Here is an 18,621-nt window from a genome sequence, read left to right as displayed (position 1 = left end):
CAATTCTGTCTGTCCCTGAGTAACAATTCTCTGGCACTCAGTAACAATTCTGTCTGTCCCTGAGTATGAATTCTGTGGCCCTGAGTAACAATTCTGTGTCTGTGCGAGTAACAATTCTGTGTCTGTGCAAGTAACAATTTTGTGTCTGTGCGAGTAACAATTCTCTGGCACTCAGTAACAATTCTGTCTGTCCCTGAGTAACAATTCTCTGGCACTCAGTAACAATTCTGTCTGTCCCTGAGTATGAATTCTGTGGCCCTGAGTAACAATTCTGTGTCTGTGCGAGTAACAATTCTGTGTCTGTGCAAGTAACAATTTTGTGTCTGTGCGAGTAACAATTCTCTGGCACTCAGTAACAATTCTGTCTGTCCCTGAGTAACAATTCTCTGGCACTCAGTAACAATTCTGTCTGTCCCTGAGTAACAATTCTCTGGCACTCAGTAACAATTCTGTCTGTCCCTGAGTAACAATTCTCTGGCACTCAGTAACAATTCTGTCTGTCCCTGAGTAACAATTCTCTGGCACTCAGTAACAATTCTGTCTGTCCCTGAGTATGAATTCTGTGGCCCTGAGTAACAATTCTGTGTCTGTGCGAGTAACAATTCTGTGTCTGTGCAAGTAACAATTTTGTGTCTGTGCGAGTAACAATTCTCTGGCACTCAGTAACAATTCTGTCTGTCCCTGAGTAACAATTCTCTGGCACTCAGTAACAATTCTGTCTGTCCCTGAGTAACAATTCTCTGGCACTCAGTAACAATTCTGTCTGTCCCTGAGTATGAATTCTGTGGCCCTGAGTAACAATTCTGTGTCTGTGCGAGTAACAATTCTGTGTCTGTGCAAGTAACAATTTTGTGTCTGTGCGAGTAACAATTCTCTGGCACTCAGTAACAATTCTGTCTGTCCCTGAGTAACAATTCTCTGGCACTCAGTAACAATTCTGTCTGTCCCTGAGTATGAATTCTGTGGCCCTGAGTAACAATTCTGTGTCTGTGCGAGTAACAATTCTGTGTCTGTGCAAGTAACAATTTTGTGTCTGTGCGAGTAACAATTCTCTGGCACTCAGTAACAATTCTGTCTGTCCCTGAGTAACAATTCTCTGGCACTCAGTAACAATTCTGTCTGTCCCTGAGTAACAATTCTCTGGCACTCAGTAACAATTCTGTCTGTCCCTGAGTATGAATTCTGTGGCCCTGAGTAACAATTCTGTGTCTGTGCGAGTAACAATTCTGTGTCTGTGCAAGTAACAATTTTGTGTCTGTGCGAGTAACAATTCTCTGGCACTCAGTAACAATTCTGTCTGTCCCTGAGTAACAATTCTCTGGCACTCAGTAACAATTCTGTCTGTCCCTGAGTAACAATTCTCTGGCACTCAGTAACAATTCTGTCTGTCCCTGAGTATGAATTCTGTGGCCCTGAGTAACAATTCTGTGTCTGTGCGAGTAACAATTCTGTGTCTGTGCAAGTAACAATTTTGTGTCTGTGCGAGTAACAATTCTCTGGCACTCAGTAACAATTCTGTCTGTCCCTGAGTAACAATTCTCTGGCACTCAGTAACAATTCTGTCTGTCCCTGCTTAACAATTCTCTGGCACTCAGTAACAATTCTGTCTGTCCCTGAGTAACAATTCTCTGGCACTCAGTAACAATTCTGTCTGTCCCTGAGTATGAATTCTGTGGCCCTGAGTAACAATTCTGTCTGTGCGAGTAACAATTCTGTGTCTGTGCAAGTAACAATTTTGTGTCTGTGCGAGTAACAATTCTCTGGCACTCAGTAACAATTCTGTCTGTCCCTGAGTAACAATTCTCTGGCACTCAGTAACAATTCTGTCTGTCCCTGAGTAACAATTCTCTGGCACTCAGTAACAATTCTGTCTGTCCCTGAGTAACAATTCTCTGGCACTCAGTAACAATTCTGTCTGTCCCTGAGTAACAATTCTCTGGCACTCAGTAACAATTCTGTCTGTCCCTGAGTAACAATTCTCTGGCACTCAGTAACAATTCTGTCTGTCCCTGAGTAACAATTCTGTCTGTCCCTGAGTATGAATTCTGTGGCCCTGAGTAAGAATTCTCTGGCACTCAGTAACAATTCTGTCTGTCCCTGAGTAACAATTCTCTGGCACTCAGTAACAATTCTGTCTGTCCCTGAGTAAAAATTCTGTGGCCCTAATAACGTTTCTGTGGCCCTAAGTAACAATTCTCTGGCACTGAGTGAAAATTCTGTCTGTCCCTGAGTATGAATTCTGTGGCCCTAACTAGCGTTTCTTTGTCCCTAAATAACGATTCTGTGGCCCTCATTAACAAGTCTGTGTCCCTGAGTAATGGTTCTCTGTCCCTAAGTAACTTCTCTCTGTCCCCAATTCTCGTTTCTGTGGCCCTAACTCTGTCCCTGTCCCTAGTACAGAGCGGTCTGCCTCTGTTCAATGACAGCAGGCAAATGAAGATTTCCAAAATGGCCGCTATATATACCTCGACCATTACACAGTGCTGGCTGGCTGGCTGCTGATTGGCTGATGCGATCACATGTCGTTGAGGAATGCATTATGGGGCAGCGCGCCTTGTCTGCGCGCCTTCCCCGACATCCCCGCTCCGTCGCCGCACATGTCAGCCGCCATTTTCGGAAAAATTTCGATTCGCGCGTCCGAATTAGGCTGTTTTTCGGATTCGGCACGAATCGAAATTTTTCCAATATTCGACTCGAATTCCACTTCGGATACTTCGATTCGCTCATCTCTACTTATAATTATAGAATAGTAAATTGAATAAAATGGCTTATAATCAAATAAACCAAATTAAATAAAATAACATAAAAATAGAAATAGATAAAACTCAGCTAGGGGTAATGTCTAAAATATCTAATGTCCTACTCAATAATTGATTCTGTCTTTAGAGACACCAACTCATTACCAGAGATATAAATATAGGTTGTGCATGCTACGCATCTCCAATTAATAAAAGAGTATACATGTGTTACTATGTGGTGATTAAACGTGTTCACCACATATATTGGATAATGTAAAAAATGACATTAATTCATCCTTGACATATCTAAGGTGCTCACGGTGCAGTAGTCATCAACCTGTGTATAGTATTATATTTCTATGAAATCACGATTAACGCCAGCAGTATATAAGAAGGAATAATTCCTTATGTGCTAGCTCTTATAACTAAAATCAGGAGTAATGGCATAAATACTAGTGATAAGATTAAAAAATGGAATAGGATAACCTACAATAGAGTAAAACAGCCTAAGCGAATGGATAGTTCATAATTGAAATGTATGACTAGTATTAGTCAGTCGTGAAATAAATTCTGTACAGTTCCTAATTCAATAAACGAAAGGACGGAAGGTATTCAACCATAAAGAGATGGTAAAATGGCATAACATATTGGTGGCTATGAAAGACGTTAATTATTTGCTATATAGCAATTAATATTGATTTCAATGTTGTGCCCTTTGGGGTGTAGGGTATCAAGTTCATACACCCATTTTGTTTCAGCTTGTGATACAGCCCTGGTTTTGTTCAGACCCCTCCAGTGTGGCGATATTATCTCGATTCCCACAAATTTGAGGGAAGTGGGGTCACAATTATGGAATAGCCTATAATGGTTCGAGAGTGAATGCTCTCTATAGCCCTTCCTTATATTGGCTACATGCTCACGCAACCGGTCACGGAGATGTCTAGTCGTACGTCCCACGTACTGCTTATGACACGGACATTGAAGAAGATATACCACAAACCTACTATTACAAGAGATAAATTGGTTAATGGTGTATGTTTTCCTAGTAGTAGAAGAGTCAAAGTTGTTAATCCTACCCCTCCTTGTACTGTTGCATTTACAGATGACACATTTATTACAGGGGTAAAACCCTTTTAATTCCTCAAAAAATGTAGTTCCAGTCGGAGGGTTTATTGCATTAGGGGCTATCCGATGTCTAATTGCTGGCGCTTTTCGGTAGATGATCTCGGGTTTGTCTGGTAAAAATTTAGATAATATGGGGTCTAGTTTCAATAGTTCCCAGTTCTTTTTAATAATCCCTTCAATCTGTCTGAATTGTGTAGAGAATGTTGTTATGAAAGGACAGACCCTTGTTTCTGTACGTCTTGGTCTGTTAGATAACATAGTATTCCTATCATATTGGGCAACCATCTATATTGTCTTATCCAGAATATCTTCCTTATAGCCCTTTTCTAAAAACCTTTCTTTCAGTATTAGCGCTTGGTTGAAATAAGTATTCAGATCTGTACAATTTCGTCGAATGCGCATAAGTTGACCTTTAGGAATATTGGTTAACCAATTAGGGTGATGACAGCTACTTGTAGGAATGTAGCTGTTCCTATCGGTGGTTTTAAAAAATGATTTTGTTACAATTGTACCATTAAAATTAATGAGTGTAAGGTCTAAAAAATTAATTTCAGACTGACTATATAGAAATGTGAGATTGATGTTCAATCTATTATTATTAAGGCTGGTAAAGAAATTCATAAGTGATTCCTCATCCCCATTCCAGGGTTTAGTAACACTGAGCCCTGATGAAGGTGGAGTATTGTCCATGAAACATGTTGGCCATTTTATATGACCTATTTACCAACAATTAGAATTGTCTTGGACCTTTGATCTGGTTTTGGTCTGGCACTGCTTTCTGTAATTCTAGGATTAGAAACTCTGTCAGGTTTTTATTGCTGTTACAGTCATAGAGATCCCCCCCCCCACCTCACTTACTGTCCTACTAATATGCATTTTTAAAATCCAATATGTGTTTTAACCTCTGTAAAAGCCCCAGTACACTTTAAAGATGAACTCCAGGCACCTAAACATATATACAATAATGCACCCCAGAACATGACCTGGTATCAGCCTCTTGCAGTCCCTGTACAGCAGAGTTCAGACGAGGAGAAGCAATACAAAGAGCATGTTGATAGAAGGAGAGAGCAGAGTGGCAGAGAGATGAGCTCATCAGTTTGCTGCTTCTCCTTTCACTATCCAGTCACAGGCTGGGGGAGGGGCAAGACCTGAAACCTAACTGCAGCAGAGAAAAATCAGGTCCCCTTGCACAGGGCTGTGCTGTGTGGCAGAGCTGTGCAAATCCCAGGACTGAATAAACAGACATAAAAATGATTTGGTAGGTAAAACACAATTCTAATAGACTGTATGTATTTCACCGATATGTTTTACTGTTAAGCTTTAAAAATCTATAATTAAATAAAAAATGTTTCCTTCATACTTACTCTTGCTTGCAGAGAGACAAGGAGACAATCCCAAGAAATAAAAGGAGTAACAGGGATTTCTTCAAGGTGAACATCTTTGGGCTCTGTGGATCACATGGAAAGAAAAAGAAGGCAAAAGGAAAAATGTGACTCAAAAACATCATAAGGCCTCCTAATGTTAGGCACACATAAAATGGTTGTTCCAATACAATAGCCTAAATCAGGGATGTCAAACTCCATTCCATGCGGGCCGTATCAGCATTGTGATTGACCTCAAAGGGCTGGTTGTATCTGGAAGAATAGATGTCCAGAGCACCCCACCCCCCACCCCCCATTACATCAGATGTCAAGAATCCCACACCCTCCCTAACATCACCGTGCACCCCCTTTGGGGGCAGAGCTGGAAAGCAGAAAGTGCGGGGTCTGGAGGAGGACCAGAGGAGGAGTGGAGTCAGTTACCAGAGTCTGCTGAATGCTGAGACCAGGGGAGGCAGAGATGAGGGGGTGCTGCAGCTGCACTGAGAGGTGCAGGATTTGGCGGAGGAGTTCTATTCTCCTCTCTGCTGCTGACTGCTGAGACAAGGTGGGGGCTGAGACAAGAGGGTACCTGCAGGAGAGGTGCAAGGGCCACATGGCCGGATTCGGCCCATGGGCCTTGTGTTTGACACCTGTGGTCTAAATCATCAGAAAAGATCCCGTACACATGGAGCCCATAACGGGAAGGTTGAGGTTTTTTTAATAACATGGATTTGCTTGATGATTTCCAGACCTTGTTGGACCTGGATCCCCATGGATAACACAATGACTAGGTGCAATGCAGAAATCTATTGTCTATGGTCTCCAGGACTTTCTATCCTAAATGAGATGCCTCTTGCCTCGCCCGGGCTTCCCACTCTACTCCTCACTCAAGCATTACTAAAGGATATTAGATTGAAAATCAATTTATAGTTATCTTCTTTACAAACTGAACTAATGGTTTCAGAATGAAGATCACGAAGACCTGGAGCCCATTATGGGCAGGTAGAGTATTTTAAAATGACATGGATTTGCTTGATGCCTTTTAGACCTTACTGGATCTGGTTCCTCAGGCATTAAAAAATGATCTTTTTCCTTAACCAGATAAAAGGAGGTTCTCACAAGAACCGAAGCTCCAATTTCCATCGTCTATGGTTTCCAGGACCCTCTATCTTAAACGTTGATGCCTCTTGCCTCACCTGGACTTCCCACTCATCTTCTCACTCAACCATTACTAAAGGATATTAGATTGAAAATCAATTTATAGTTATCTTCTTTACAAACTGGACTAATGGTTTCTAGAGGGTTTTTCTTGTATGAATAAGGAGAGTCCCCAGATAATGGTTTTTGTGATTAGAATTTGTTCCAGGTTTGGAGTGAAGGAGACCATTGAAATTATGTGAAAATAATCGATTAATATAAGGAATATAATTTATAAATGCTAGCTTTCTACTGTACTATCTCCTAATAAGGGCATACATATATGAAAGAACAATATTTTAACCACCTCCTACATGCCATATAAGGTAGTGACAGGCGCAAGGGGGTACTCTCATTTTAGGAGGACGTCATATGACGTCCTCCCACGGGGGCACGCAGCGCGGTGATCGGTGGTGCGCTGTGTCCCTGGGATACAGCGGATCACAATCAATGGAAAGAGCTGATGACGTCAGCTCTGTCATGTGATCAGCTGTGTCCAATCACGGCTGATTTCATGTAATAAGGAAATGCCGGTTATCGGCATTCCTCTCCTCCCGCTGACAGCTCGTGAGGAGAGGCGAGCCGGTAATCGGCATTCCTCAGAGGGGACATGTACACTGATGATCAGGACACTGATGATCAGTGTGCCCTGATGATCAGTGTAGCCCCAGCAGTGCCACTTGTCAGTGCCCATCAATGTCACCTGTCAGTGTCCATCAGTGCCACATCAATGCCACATATCAGTGCCTACCAGTGCACATCAATGCCGCATATCAGTGCGCATCAGTGCCGCCTATCAGTGCCCAGCAGTGCCGCCTATCAGTGCCACCTATCAGTGTCAGTCAGTGCCGCCTATCAGTGCAATATATGAGTGCTGCCTTTCAGTGCCCATCAGTGATGCCTGTCAATGCCCATCAGTGCCACCTACCAATGCCTCCTCTTCAGTGCCCATCAGTGCCACCTATCAGTGTCCATCAGTGCAGCCTATCAGTGCCATATATGAGTGCTGCCTTTCGTTGCCTATCAGTGATGCCTGTCAATGCCCATCAGTGCCACCTACCAGTGCCTCCTCATCAGTGCCCATCAGTGCCACCTATCAGTGTCCATCAGTGCAGCCTATCAGTGCAGCCTCATTACCGCACATCAGTGAAGGAGAAAAATCACTTATTTACAAAATTTTATGACAGAAACTAAGAAAAAAAAATGTTTTTCAACATTTTCAGTTGTTTTTGGTTTATTTTTAAAAAATAAAAATCCCGGTGGTGAATAAATAACACCAAAATACATTTTTATCTGTTTTAAAAAAATGCTAAAAATTTCATATGGGTACAGTGTTGCATGACCGGGTAATTGTCTTTCAAAATGCGACAGCGCTGAAAGCTGAAAATTGGCTTGGGCAGGAAGGGGGGTATGCCCTGTAGGCAAATGGTTAAGTATGAGGTGGAGCCTCGCCATGTGACGTCGTTGTGCTCTGGAGGGACGGTGGCCATCTTGTCAGTTAGAAACATCCTGTTTTACCATGCTGGTTGTCTTATTCACTGATGTACGTGGAACCTAAATAAATGTATTGAATTCGATTTTAAATACTACACTACGAGTTTCCTTTCCTCTTTATTCATTCCCTGACCATCGGACGGGAGTTTCTACCATTTGGAGGTTTATTGAAGGTGAAGAAGTTACTTACTATTCTGGAGGGGATCTCTACTGAGGATCGATTGCTGTACTGATGTTATATCACGCTGCGCATGTTGACTGACCTTTGAGCGGTCAAATTGTCTGGTAAGAGGCCAATCTGTTTGGGTGTATGGTGACGGCTTTTTGGATTGAACTTTTCCTTGTATGCACATGCTTCCATTCATTTGGGAATTTACTTGGACTTTATTGTATTTAAAGTGATAGTAGATTATTATATAATTTTGTATTGATTAATTTACAATATTTTAAGTATAAATACTGTATATTAGCATATCAATAATATTTCCTAATAAGGGAAAGATATTTAGAATTTAGAGCTTAAAAAAAGGTTTATCAAAATTGTAAAGAATTATTTTCTGGGCACAACGATAACATTTCTCTGACTTGCTTCATTATGTTTTTAATAATCATACAATAATGATTGGGAAATGCGTACAATAGCCGGTTTGAGTCTAGGTTGGCCACTCTTAATATTCTCTGTTTTGAATTTTGTGAATCAATTCGAATTTTCACATTCATTGTGCGAAATAAATCATTATGGGAAAAATAATAGCAGGAACCTTGGCAGCTTTTAAAATTAAAATAAAACAGAGGAGTCATTTATACTTTACCTGAAAGCTGAATACCGAGGATTCTTTCCTTATAAATAATTATAATAGGATGAATAATATAATAAAGATATTCCAGCGTATACTTACCAGGGAGGTCAGTTGGTGCTGAGAATGTAGACAACTGGAAGACTTCAGTGGAGGTCTAATCTACGAAGAACGGGGTCGGCTTATATAATAGAAGATGAAGAAGTTGAGTACACAAAAGGTTTAATTAAAGTTTGAGGTAATAATAGTCACATCTTTCACAAGAACACATAACTGATGTCACATGAAGTTTTTAAAATATTTACCCCCTAGCCTCCAGGTGGGACAATATCAGCACCCAAGAAGCATTCCAACTATCTCCTGATCTTCTATTTAGTTTTATTCTAAAATCAATGTAAGTGGAATTCCAGCCCAATTTATTGTTCTGGTTTACACAGCATAGAGTCATTTTGGGCCGTTATTTACTCCCATTTCACTTAAAACAAAGTGACCAGACTTTCACAGTTTCCAGAGAGGAAGAAAACTCTGTGGCACAGTAGGATCCTGGGATTCTGCTAAAGTTTTTTTTTTCATGCTGGCAGCTTTTAGAAACTATTTGCCTTTCCATGTTAATTTATAGTTTGCCCAGCTTTCTGAAGTTTAACTTTTATTACTGTTTTATACCAGCTGTATACATATGTGACAGCACTGCAGTGGGCTTTAATATCATACCCACATGAAAGAAAAATATATTTAAATATTTACATCTTAATGGCCTGAAAACTGAATTTATACAGGATACAGGATTTTAGACAGTAATCCCGTAAATACACTTAGAAATTTCTGGGAGTTTTGCGGTTCCACACACATGATCCATTTTAAGGGTGGGCCAATATTTTCTGTATATTTTTTTCTAACAAAAGAAAATCAAAACAGCGCAAATAAATAAACACTCAAAAAAAATGTTAAATAATACAAAAAAAATCATACAGAAAAAAATATAATAATTAAATAGTCCCACTCCAAAAGATAGAATATAGTGAGTACAATGAAATTGAAAGTCCTAATTCCAAGACGGTTCACACCTGTTTGTGCTAAAATCACATACCGCGCTCACCAGGTATTGGTGAAAGAAATGCCTTATATATGGGCTCAGTAATCCTAGAACCCCTCAACTCAGCCTCCAATTGTTTTATATCTCTTTATATTGCATATAGAAACCTATATTAAAACTCCATTTTTGCAATCCCTACTACTTGAACCCTTAAATGAATAATTCCTTGGTAACTATATAATTTTTTCAAAGAAGATCCATTTTCTACAGATTTTTGCTTCAGTATTTCTGTATTGAATTGCATGCAAAATAAGACAGCACTAATATATTATATACTGTATAAACAGGGCCGGGACAAGGCAGGGGCAATATGACATATTGGCACTGTTTTGTGCATTCTCTACAGTTTATAGAGCCTGTGCTATGCATTGATTTCATGATGTTAGTCAATTGTTTTTTTAGTATTTGGGATGTGTAGGACTGAGACTATGAAAGGTCAGGGCCATACACTGCTGGACTATCCATTGATGAAACGTGTTGGGCAGTGTGGCTCTTTTTATTAGCACTGATCACTGTATTGGTGTCATTGGGGATGTCAGTGACACCAAGTCAGTTCCCCCCAGTGTCAGAATGCCTACCGCAGTCCCGCTATAAGTCGCTGATCACTGCCATTACTAGTAAAAAAAAATTCCAGTATATATCGATATATCCATCTGTAGATGCTATACCTTTCATGTAAACTAATTAATTTACACGTATTAGGATTTTTTTTTTAGCAAGGACACGGAGCAGAATACATTTTGGACTAAATTTATGAAAAAATTTGATTTTTAAAAATTTTTTACCAGACTTGTTTAATAGCAAAAGGTCAAAAATATATATATATATTTTTTTCTGAATTGTTTTTTTTTACTATTTATATATCACGCAAAGAATAAAAAAAGCACAGGCAATCCGCCAAAAGAAAGCTCTATTTGTGGGAGAAAAAAAGGATGCAAATTTAATTTGGGTGTGACGTTGGATGACCGCACAATTGTCAGTTACAGTAACGCAGCGCCGTATCGCAAAAAAAAAAAATGGCCAGGTCATGAACCTTTATCCCAAAAGGTAAAACAAAAAAATTGATGTAGCTGCTTAAAAAAGTGTGAGTTGGAGTTCGGGATCAATGTGTTAGTGTATTTAAACTTTTTAATACATTAAATTACGCTCCCCCTAGACTGACAATGTTGCGTTATGCTGTGCCTCTTGTGTTCCCTCATCCAGAATGGTGTCCCACTGGATCACCAGGCGAAAACAGAGAGGGGAAAAAGACAAAGAAAACGGATGCAGCCATCCCATCTAATGATTGGTAAGCTGCAATATGTTACATTTTTAGTTTTGGGTTTAATACCTCTTTACATTTTTACATTCTTACACTGTATTTTTGTGCACTATTATTTGCTTTATAAGAATGTGTTGATTTTAACTCTTGCACTGCACATGCTGATGGGATTGGTATTAACGCTGTATTATTGATTAAATTTGCTTGAATTCTTTTATATCTAAGGTTTGTTTAATACAGCAGGTCCCACATGGAAGAAAAATATATTTGAAATATATTTTAAAAATATTCTTCCCAAATATATTGACATATATTTAAAATTCTACAATTTTGGCCATATTCAATACATTTCAAAATATATTTTAATATATTTAAATGTTGGCCATAATCAATATATTTCAAAATATATTTCAATAAATATTTATATATATGTGTGTGTGTGTGTGTATACAGTGGGGATCGAAATGTTTGGGCACCCCAGCTAAATATTTGTATTAATGTGCATAAAGAAGCCAAGGAAAGATGGAAAAATCTCCAAAAGGCATCAAATTACAGATTAGACATTCTTATAATATGTCAACAAAAGTTAGATTTTATTTCCATCATTTACACTTTCAAAAAAACAGAAAACAAAAAAATGACGTCTGCAAAAGTTTGGGCACCCTGCAGAGTTAATATCTTGTACTGCCCCCTTTGGCAAGTATCACAGCTTGTAAACGCTTTTTGTAGCCAGCCAAGAGTCTTTCAATTCTTGTTTGAGGTATCTTTGCCCATTCTTCCTTACAAAAGTCTTCCAGTTCTTTGAGATTTCTGGGCTGTCTGTCACGCACTGCTCTTTTAAGGTCTAGCCATAGATTTTCAATTATGTTGAGGTCAGGAGATTGTGAAGGCCATGGCAAAACCTTCAGTTTACGCCTCTTGATGTAATCCCCCGTGGATTTCGAGGTGTGTTTAGGATCATTATCCATTTGTAGAAGCCATCTTCTCTTTAACGTCAGCTTTTTCACAGATGGCATCAAGTTACCATCCAAAATTTGCTGAAATTTTATTGAATCCATTTTTCCTTCTACTCGTGAGATGTTCCCTGTGCCACTGGCTGCAACACAACCCCAAAGCATGATTGATCCAACCCCATGCTTAACAGTTGGACAGAGGTTCTTTTCATTAAATTCTGTGCCCCTTCTTCTCCAAACGTACCTTTGCTCATTCCGGCCAAAAAGTTCAATTTTAACCTCATCGGTCCACAGCACTTGTTTCCAAAATGCATCAGGCTTGTCTATATGTTCATTTGCAAAGTTCAAACGATGATTTTTGTGGTGAGGACGTAGAAGAGGTTTTCTTCTGATGACTCTTCCATGAAGACCATATTTGTACAAGTATTTCTGTATAGTGGAATAGTGTACCACAACTCCAGTGTCTGGAGGGATCGTGCAGTCAAACGTGGGTTTTGAATTGTTTTTCTCACAATCCTGCGAGCTGTTCTGTCTGATATTTTTCTTGGTCTTCCAGATCTTGCTTTAACTTCCACTGTTCCTGATGACTGCCATTTCTTAATTACATTCCGAACAGAGGATATTGACATCTGAAAACGCTTTGCTATCTTCTTATAGCCTTCTCCAGCTTTGTGAGCGTCAACTATTTTCAGTTTCAGTTTTCTAGACAACTGCTTAGAAGAACCCATGGTGCTGATTGTTGGGGCAAGGTCAGATGACTCTGGGCATTTAAAACCTTTGAGATTGACATCACCTGGTCTTCCCAGACGATGATTGAGAACAATCCATGACACTGGCTGGTCTCAGCTTGGCAAAGGGGGCAGTGCATGCTATAAATTCTGCAGGGTACCCAAACTTTTGCAGACGCCATTTTTTTGTTTTCTGTTATTTTGAAAGTGTAAATGATGGAAATAAAATCTAACTTTTGTTGACATATTATAAGAATGTCTAATCTGAAATTTGATGCCTTTTGGAGATTTTTCCATCTTTCCTTGGCTTCTCTATGCACATAAATACAAATTTTTAGCTGGGGTGCCCAAACGATCCCCACTGTATATGTATATATATATATATATATATATATATATATGTATATATATATATATATTTATTGAAATAAATATTGAATATGGCCAATATGTTGAAATGCATTTTTTATATAATACAAAAAAAAGAAAAATATTTTGAAAAATATATTTTTGAAAAATATATTCTTCAAATTTTTTTAAACATATAAAACAGTAATTGTAAATGCATTCCAAAAATGTACATTTGTATTTTTAAAGACATACAATATATTAAATGTATTTTTAAAAATATTTTTTCATATATTTTGTAATAAAAATGCATTTCAACATGCAGTATATATATATTTATTGAAATATATTTTGAAATATATTGAATACGGCCAACATTGTAGCATATCAAATATATGTCAATATATTTGGGAAAAATATTATGAAAATATATTTCAAATATATTTTTCTCTTTCATATGGGGTGACCATTATGGCTCACGTTACTTAAAAATTCACGGAGAGGAATTATAGATGCGACATGTTTATTTTTTATCAGACATTGAACATTTAGCTAAATGATTTTCCACATTAGACGGCTTCCACATCGCGATTAAACAATTTCAGGTGTAACACGAAATGGGGAGAACCCAGGTGACCATTCTCATCTGTCCCGCTCTTTTTATATCTTCCATTTTAGCTTCCCCTCCATTTTCTTCATTTTCGTCTTCATCGGCATCTCTCCTGAGGGAGGACACAGGAATCATTAAATAGTGAATGCAGGGTCCGTGGAGAGCAGATATAGTGAATGCAGAGTCTGGAGAGACCAGATATAGTGAATGCAGGGTTTGGGGAGAGCAGATATAGTGAATGCAGGGTCCTGGGAGGCCAGATATGGTGAATGCAGGGTCCGGGGAGACCAGATATAGTGAATGCAGGGTCCGGGGAGAGCGGACATAGCGAATGCAGGGTTCGGGGAGAGCAGATATAGTGAATGCAGGGTCCGGGGAGAGCGGATATAGTGAATGTGGGGTCCGGGCAGAGCGGATATAGTGAATGCGGGGTCTGGGGAGAGCGGATATAGTGAATGCGGGGTCCGGGGAGAGCGAATATAGTGAATACGGGGTCCGGGGAGAGCGGATATAGTGAATACGGGGTCCGGGGAGAGTGGATATAGTGAATGCGGGGTCCAGGGAGAGCGGATATAGTGAATGCGGGGTCCGGGGAGAGCAGATATAGTGAATGCAGAGTCCAGGGTTTAGTAACACTGAGCCCTGATGAAGGTGGAGTATTGTCCATGAAACATGTTGGCCATTTTATATGACCTATTTACCAACAATTAGAATTGTCTTCGACCTTTGATCTGGTTTTGGCCTGGCACTGATTTCTGTATTTCTAGGATTAGAAACTCTGTCAGGTTTTTATTGCTGTTACAGTCATAGAGATCCCCCCCCCCCACCGCACTTACTGTCCTACTAATATGCATTTTTAAAATCCAATATGTGTTTTAACCTCTGTAAAAGCCCCAGTACACTTTAAAAATGAACTCCAGGCACCTAAACATATATACAATAATGCACCCCAGAACATGACCTGGTATCAGCCTCTTGCAGTCCCTGTACAGCAGAGTTCAGACGAGGAGAAGCAATACAAAGAGCATGTTGATAGAAGGAGAGAGCAGAGTGGCAGAGAGATGAGCTCATCAGTTTGCTGCTTCTCCTTTCACTATCCAGTCACAGGCTGGGGGAGGGGCAAGACTTGAAACCTAACTGCAGCAGAGAAAAATCAGGTCCCCTTGCACAGGGCTGTGCTGTGTGGCAGAACTGTGCAAATCCCAGGACTGAATAAACAGACATAAAAATGATTTGGTAGGTAAGACACAATTCTCATAGACTGTATGTATTTCACCGATATGTTTTACTGTTAAGCTTTAAAATCTATAATTAAATAAAAAATGTTTTCTTCATACTTACTCTTGCTTGCAGAGAGACAAGGAGACGATCCCAAGAAATAAAAGGAGTAACAGGGATTTCTTCAAGGTGAACATCTTTAGGCTCTGTGGATCACATGGAAAGAAAAAGAAGGCAAAAGGAAAAAGGTGACTCAAAAACAACATAAGGCCCCCTAATGTTAGGCACACATAAAATGGTTGTTCCAATACAATAGCCTAAATCAGGGGTGTCAAACTCCATTCCATGCGGGCCGTATCAGCATTGTGGTTGACCTCAAAGGGCTGGTTGTATCTGGAAGACTAGATGTCCAGAGTACCCCACCCCCACCCCCCATTACATCAGATGTCAAGAATCCCACACCCTCCCTAACATCACCGTGCACCCCCTTTGGGGGCAGAGCTGGAATGCAGAAAGTGCAGGGTCTGGAGGAGGACCAGAGGAGGAGTGGAGTCAGTTACCAGAGTCTGCTGAATGCTGAGACCAGGGGAGGCAGAGGTGAGGGGGTGCTGCAGCTGCACTGAGAGGTGCAGGATTTGGCAGAGGAGTTCTATTCTCCTCTCTGCTGCTGACTGCTGAGACAAGGTGGGGGCTGAGACAAGAGGGTACCTGCAGGAGAGGTGCAAGGGCCACATGGCCGGATTCGGCCCATGGGCCTTGTGTTTGACACCTGTGGTCTAAATCATCAGAAAAGATCCCGTACACCTGGACCCCATTACGGGAAGGTTGAGGTTTTTTTTAATAACATGGATTTGTGTGATGATTTCCAGACCTTGTTGGACCTGGATCCCCATGGATAACACAATGACTAAGTGCAATGCAGAAATCCATTGTCTATGGTCTCCAGGACTTTCTATCCTAAATGAGATGCCTCTTGCCTCGCCCGGGCTTCCCACTCTACTCCTCACTCAAGCATTACTAAAGGATATTAGATTGAAAATCAATTTATAGTTATCTTCTTTACAAACTGAACTAATGGTTTCAGAAAAAAGATCACGAAGACCTGGAGCCCATTATGGGCAGGTAGAGTATTTTAAAATGACATGGATTTGCTTGATGCCTTTTAGACCTTACTGGATCTGGTTCCATAGGGACTAAAAAATGATCTTTTTCCTTAACCAGATAAAAGGAGGTTCTTAGACGTCATTGGAGTTGGTTCACAAGAACCGAAGCTCCAATTTCCATCGTCTATGATTTCCAGGACCCTCAATCTTAAACGTTGATGCCTCTTGCCTCACCTGGACTTCCCACTCTACTCCTCACTCAAGCATTACTAAAGGATATTAGATTGAAAATCAATTTATAGTTATCTTCTTTACAAACTGGACTAATGGTTTCTAGAGGGTTTTTCTTACATATATGAAAGAACAATATTTTAACCACCTCCTACATGCCATATACGGTAGTGACAGGCGCAAGGGGGTACTCTCATTTTAGGAGGACGTCATAGGACGTCCTCCCACGGGGGCATGCAGCGCGGTGATTGGTGGTGCGCTGTGTCCCTGGGACACAGCGGATCACAATCAATGGAAAGAGCTGATGACGTCAGCTCAGTCATGTGATCAGCTGTGTCCAATCACGGCTGATTTCATGTAATAAGGAAATGCCGTTTATCAGCATTCCTCTCCTCCCGCTGACAGCTCGTGAGGAGAGGAGAGCCGGTAATCGGCATTCCTCAGAGGGGACATGTACACTGATGATCAGGATACTGATGATCAGTGTGCCTTGATGATCAGTGCAGCCCCAGCAGTGCCACTTGTCAGTGCCCATCAATGTCACCTGTCAGTGTCCATCAGTGCCACATTAATGCCACATATCAGTGCCTACCAGTGCACATCAATGCCGCATATCAGTGCGCATCAGTGCCGCCTATCAGTGCCCAGCAGTGCCGCCTATCAGTGCCACCTATCAGTGTCAGTCAGTGCCACCTATCAGTGCAATATATGAGTGCTGCCTTTCAGTGCCCATCAGTGATGCCTGTCAATGCCCATCAGTGCCACCTACCAGTGCCTCCTCTTCAGTGCCCATCAGTGCCACCTATCAGTGTCCATCAGTGCAGCCTATCAGTGCCATATATGAGTGCTGCCTTTCGTTGCCTATCAGTGATGCCTGTCAATGCCCATCAGTGCCACCTACCAGTGCCTCCTCATCAGTGCCCATCAGTGCCACCTATCAGTGTCCATCAGTGCAGCCTATCAGTGCAGCCTCATTAGCGCACATCAGTGAAGGAGAAAAATCACTTATTTACAAAATTTTATGACAGAAACTAAGAAAAAAAATGTTTTTCAAAATTTTCAGTTGTTTTTGGTTTATTTTGCAAAAAATAAAAATCCCAGTGGTGAATAAATAACACCAAAATACATTTTTATCTGTTTTAAAAAAATGCTAAAAATTTCATATGGGTACAGTGTTGCGTGAACGGACAATTGACTTTCAAAATGCGACAGCGCTGAAAGCTGAAAATTGGCTTGGGCAGGAAGGGGGGTATGCCCTGTAGGCAAATGGTTAAGTATGGGGTGGAGCCTCGCCGTGTGACGTCGTTGCTCTATGGAGGGATGGTGGCCATCTTGTCAGTTAGAAACATCCTGTTTTACCATGCTGGTTGTCTTATTCACTGATGTACGTGGAACCTAAATAAATGTATTGAATTCGATTTTAAATACTACACTACGAGTTTCCTTTCCTCTTTATTCATTCCCTGACCATCGGACGGGAGTTTCTACCATTTGGAGGTTTATTGAAGGTGAAGAAGATATACTATTCTGGAGGGGGTCTCTACTGAGGATCGATTGCTGTACTGATGTTATATCACGCTGCGCATGTTGACTGACCTTTGAGCGGTCAAATTGTCTGGTAAGAGGCCAATCTGCTTGGGTGTATGGTGACGGCTTTTTGGATTGAACTTTTCCTTGTATGCACATGCTTCCATTCATTTGGGAATATACTTGGACTTTATTGTATTTAAAGTGATATTAGATTATTATATAATTTTGTATTGATTAATTTACAATATTTTTAGTATAAATACTGTATATTAGCATATCAATAATATTTCCTAATAAGGGAAAGATATTTAGAATTTAGAGCTTAAAAAAAGGTTTATCAAAATTGTAAAGAATTATTTTCTGGGCACAACGATAACATTTCTTGCTTCATTATGTTTTTAATAATCGTACAATAATGATTGGGAAATGCGTACAATAGCCAGTTTGATTCTAGGTTGGCCACTCTTAATATTCTCCGTTTTGAATTTTGTGAATCAATTCGAATTTTCACATTCATTGTGCGAAATAAATCATTATGGGAAAAATAATAGCAGGAACCTTGGCAGCTTTTAAAATTAAAATAAAACAGAGGAGTCATTTATACTTTACCTGAAAGCTGAATACCGAGGATTCTTTCCTTATAAATAATTATAATAGGATGAATAATATAATAAAGATATTCCAGCGTATACTTACCAGGGAGGTCAGTTGGTGCTGAGAATGTAGACAGCTGGAAGACTTCAGTGGAGGTCTACTCTACGAAGAACGGGGTCGGCTTATATAATAGAAGATGAAGAAGTTGAGAACACAGAAGGTTTAATTAAAGTTTGAGGT

At 40.1% G+C, this 18,621-nt stretch overlaps 1 long non-coding RNA gene across 1 annotated transcript; it reads right to left on the bottom strand.

The window, feature by feature from the left end:
- Positions 1 to 13,601: 13,601 nt before the first annotated feature.
- On the bottom strand, positions 13,602 to 18,621 carry LOC149466325 (uncharacterized). Its single transcript, XR_016312135.1, has 3 exons — positions 18,484 to 18,621; positions 15,047 to 15,129; positions 13,602 to 13,817 (listed from the first exon to the last, which is right to left on the bottom strand). It is a non-coding gene; the product is annotated as an uncharacterized LOC149466325 (long non-coding RNA).

The sequence above is a fragment of the Staurois parvus genome, unplaced genomic scaffold (genome assembly GCF_062004578.1).
Source record: "Staurois parvus isolate SC_StPar_1 unplaced genomic scaffold, SC_StPar_1.0 ptg000132l, whole genome shotgun sequence".
Taxonomy (NCBI): domain Eukaryota; kingdom Metazoa; phylum Chordata; class Amphibia; order Anura; family Ranidae; genus Staurois; species Staurois parvus.
The sequence above is the reverse complement of the archived record's forward strand: the minus strand, read 5'-3'. Positions and strand labels throughout refer to the sequence as shown.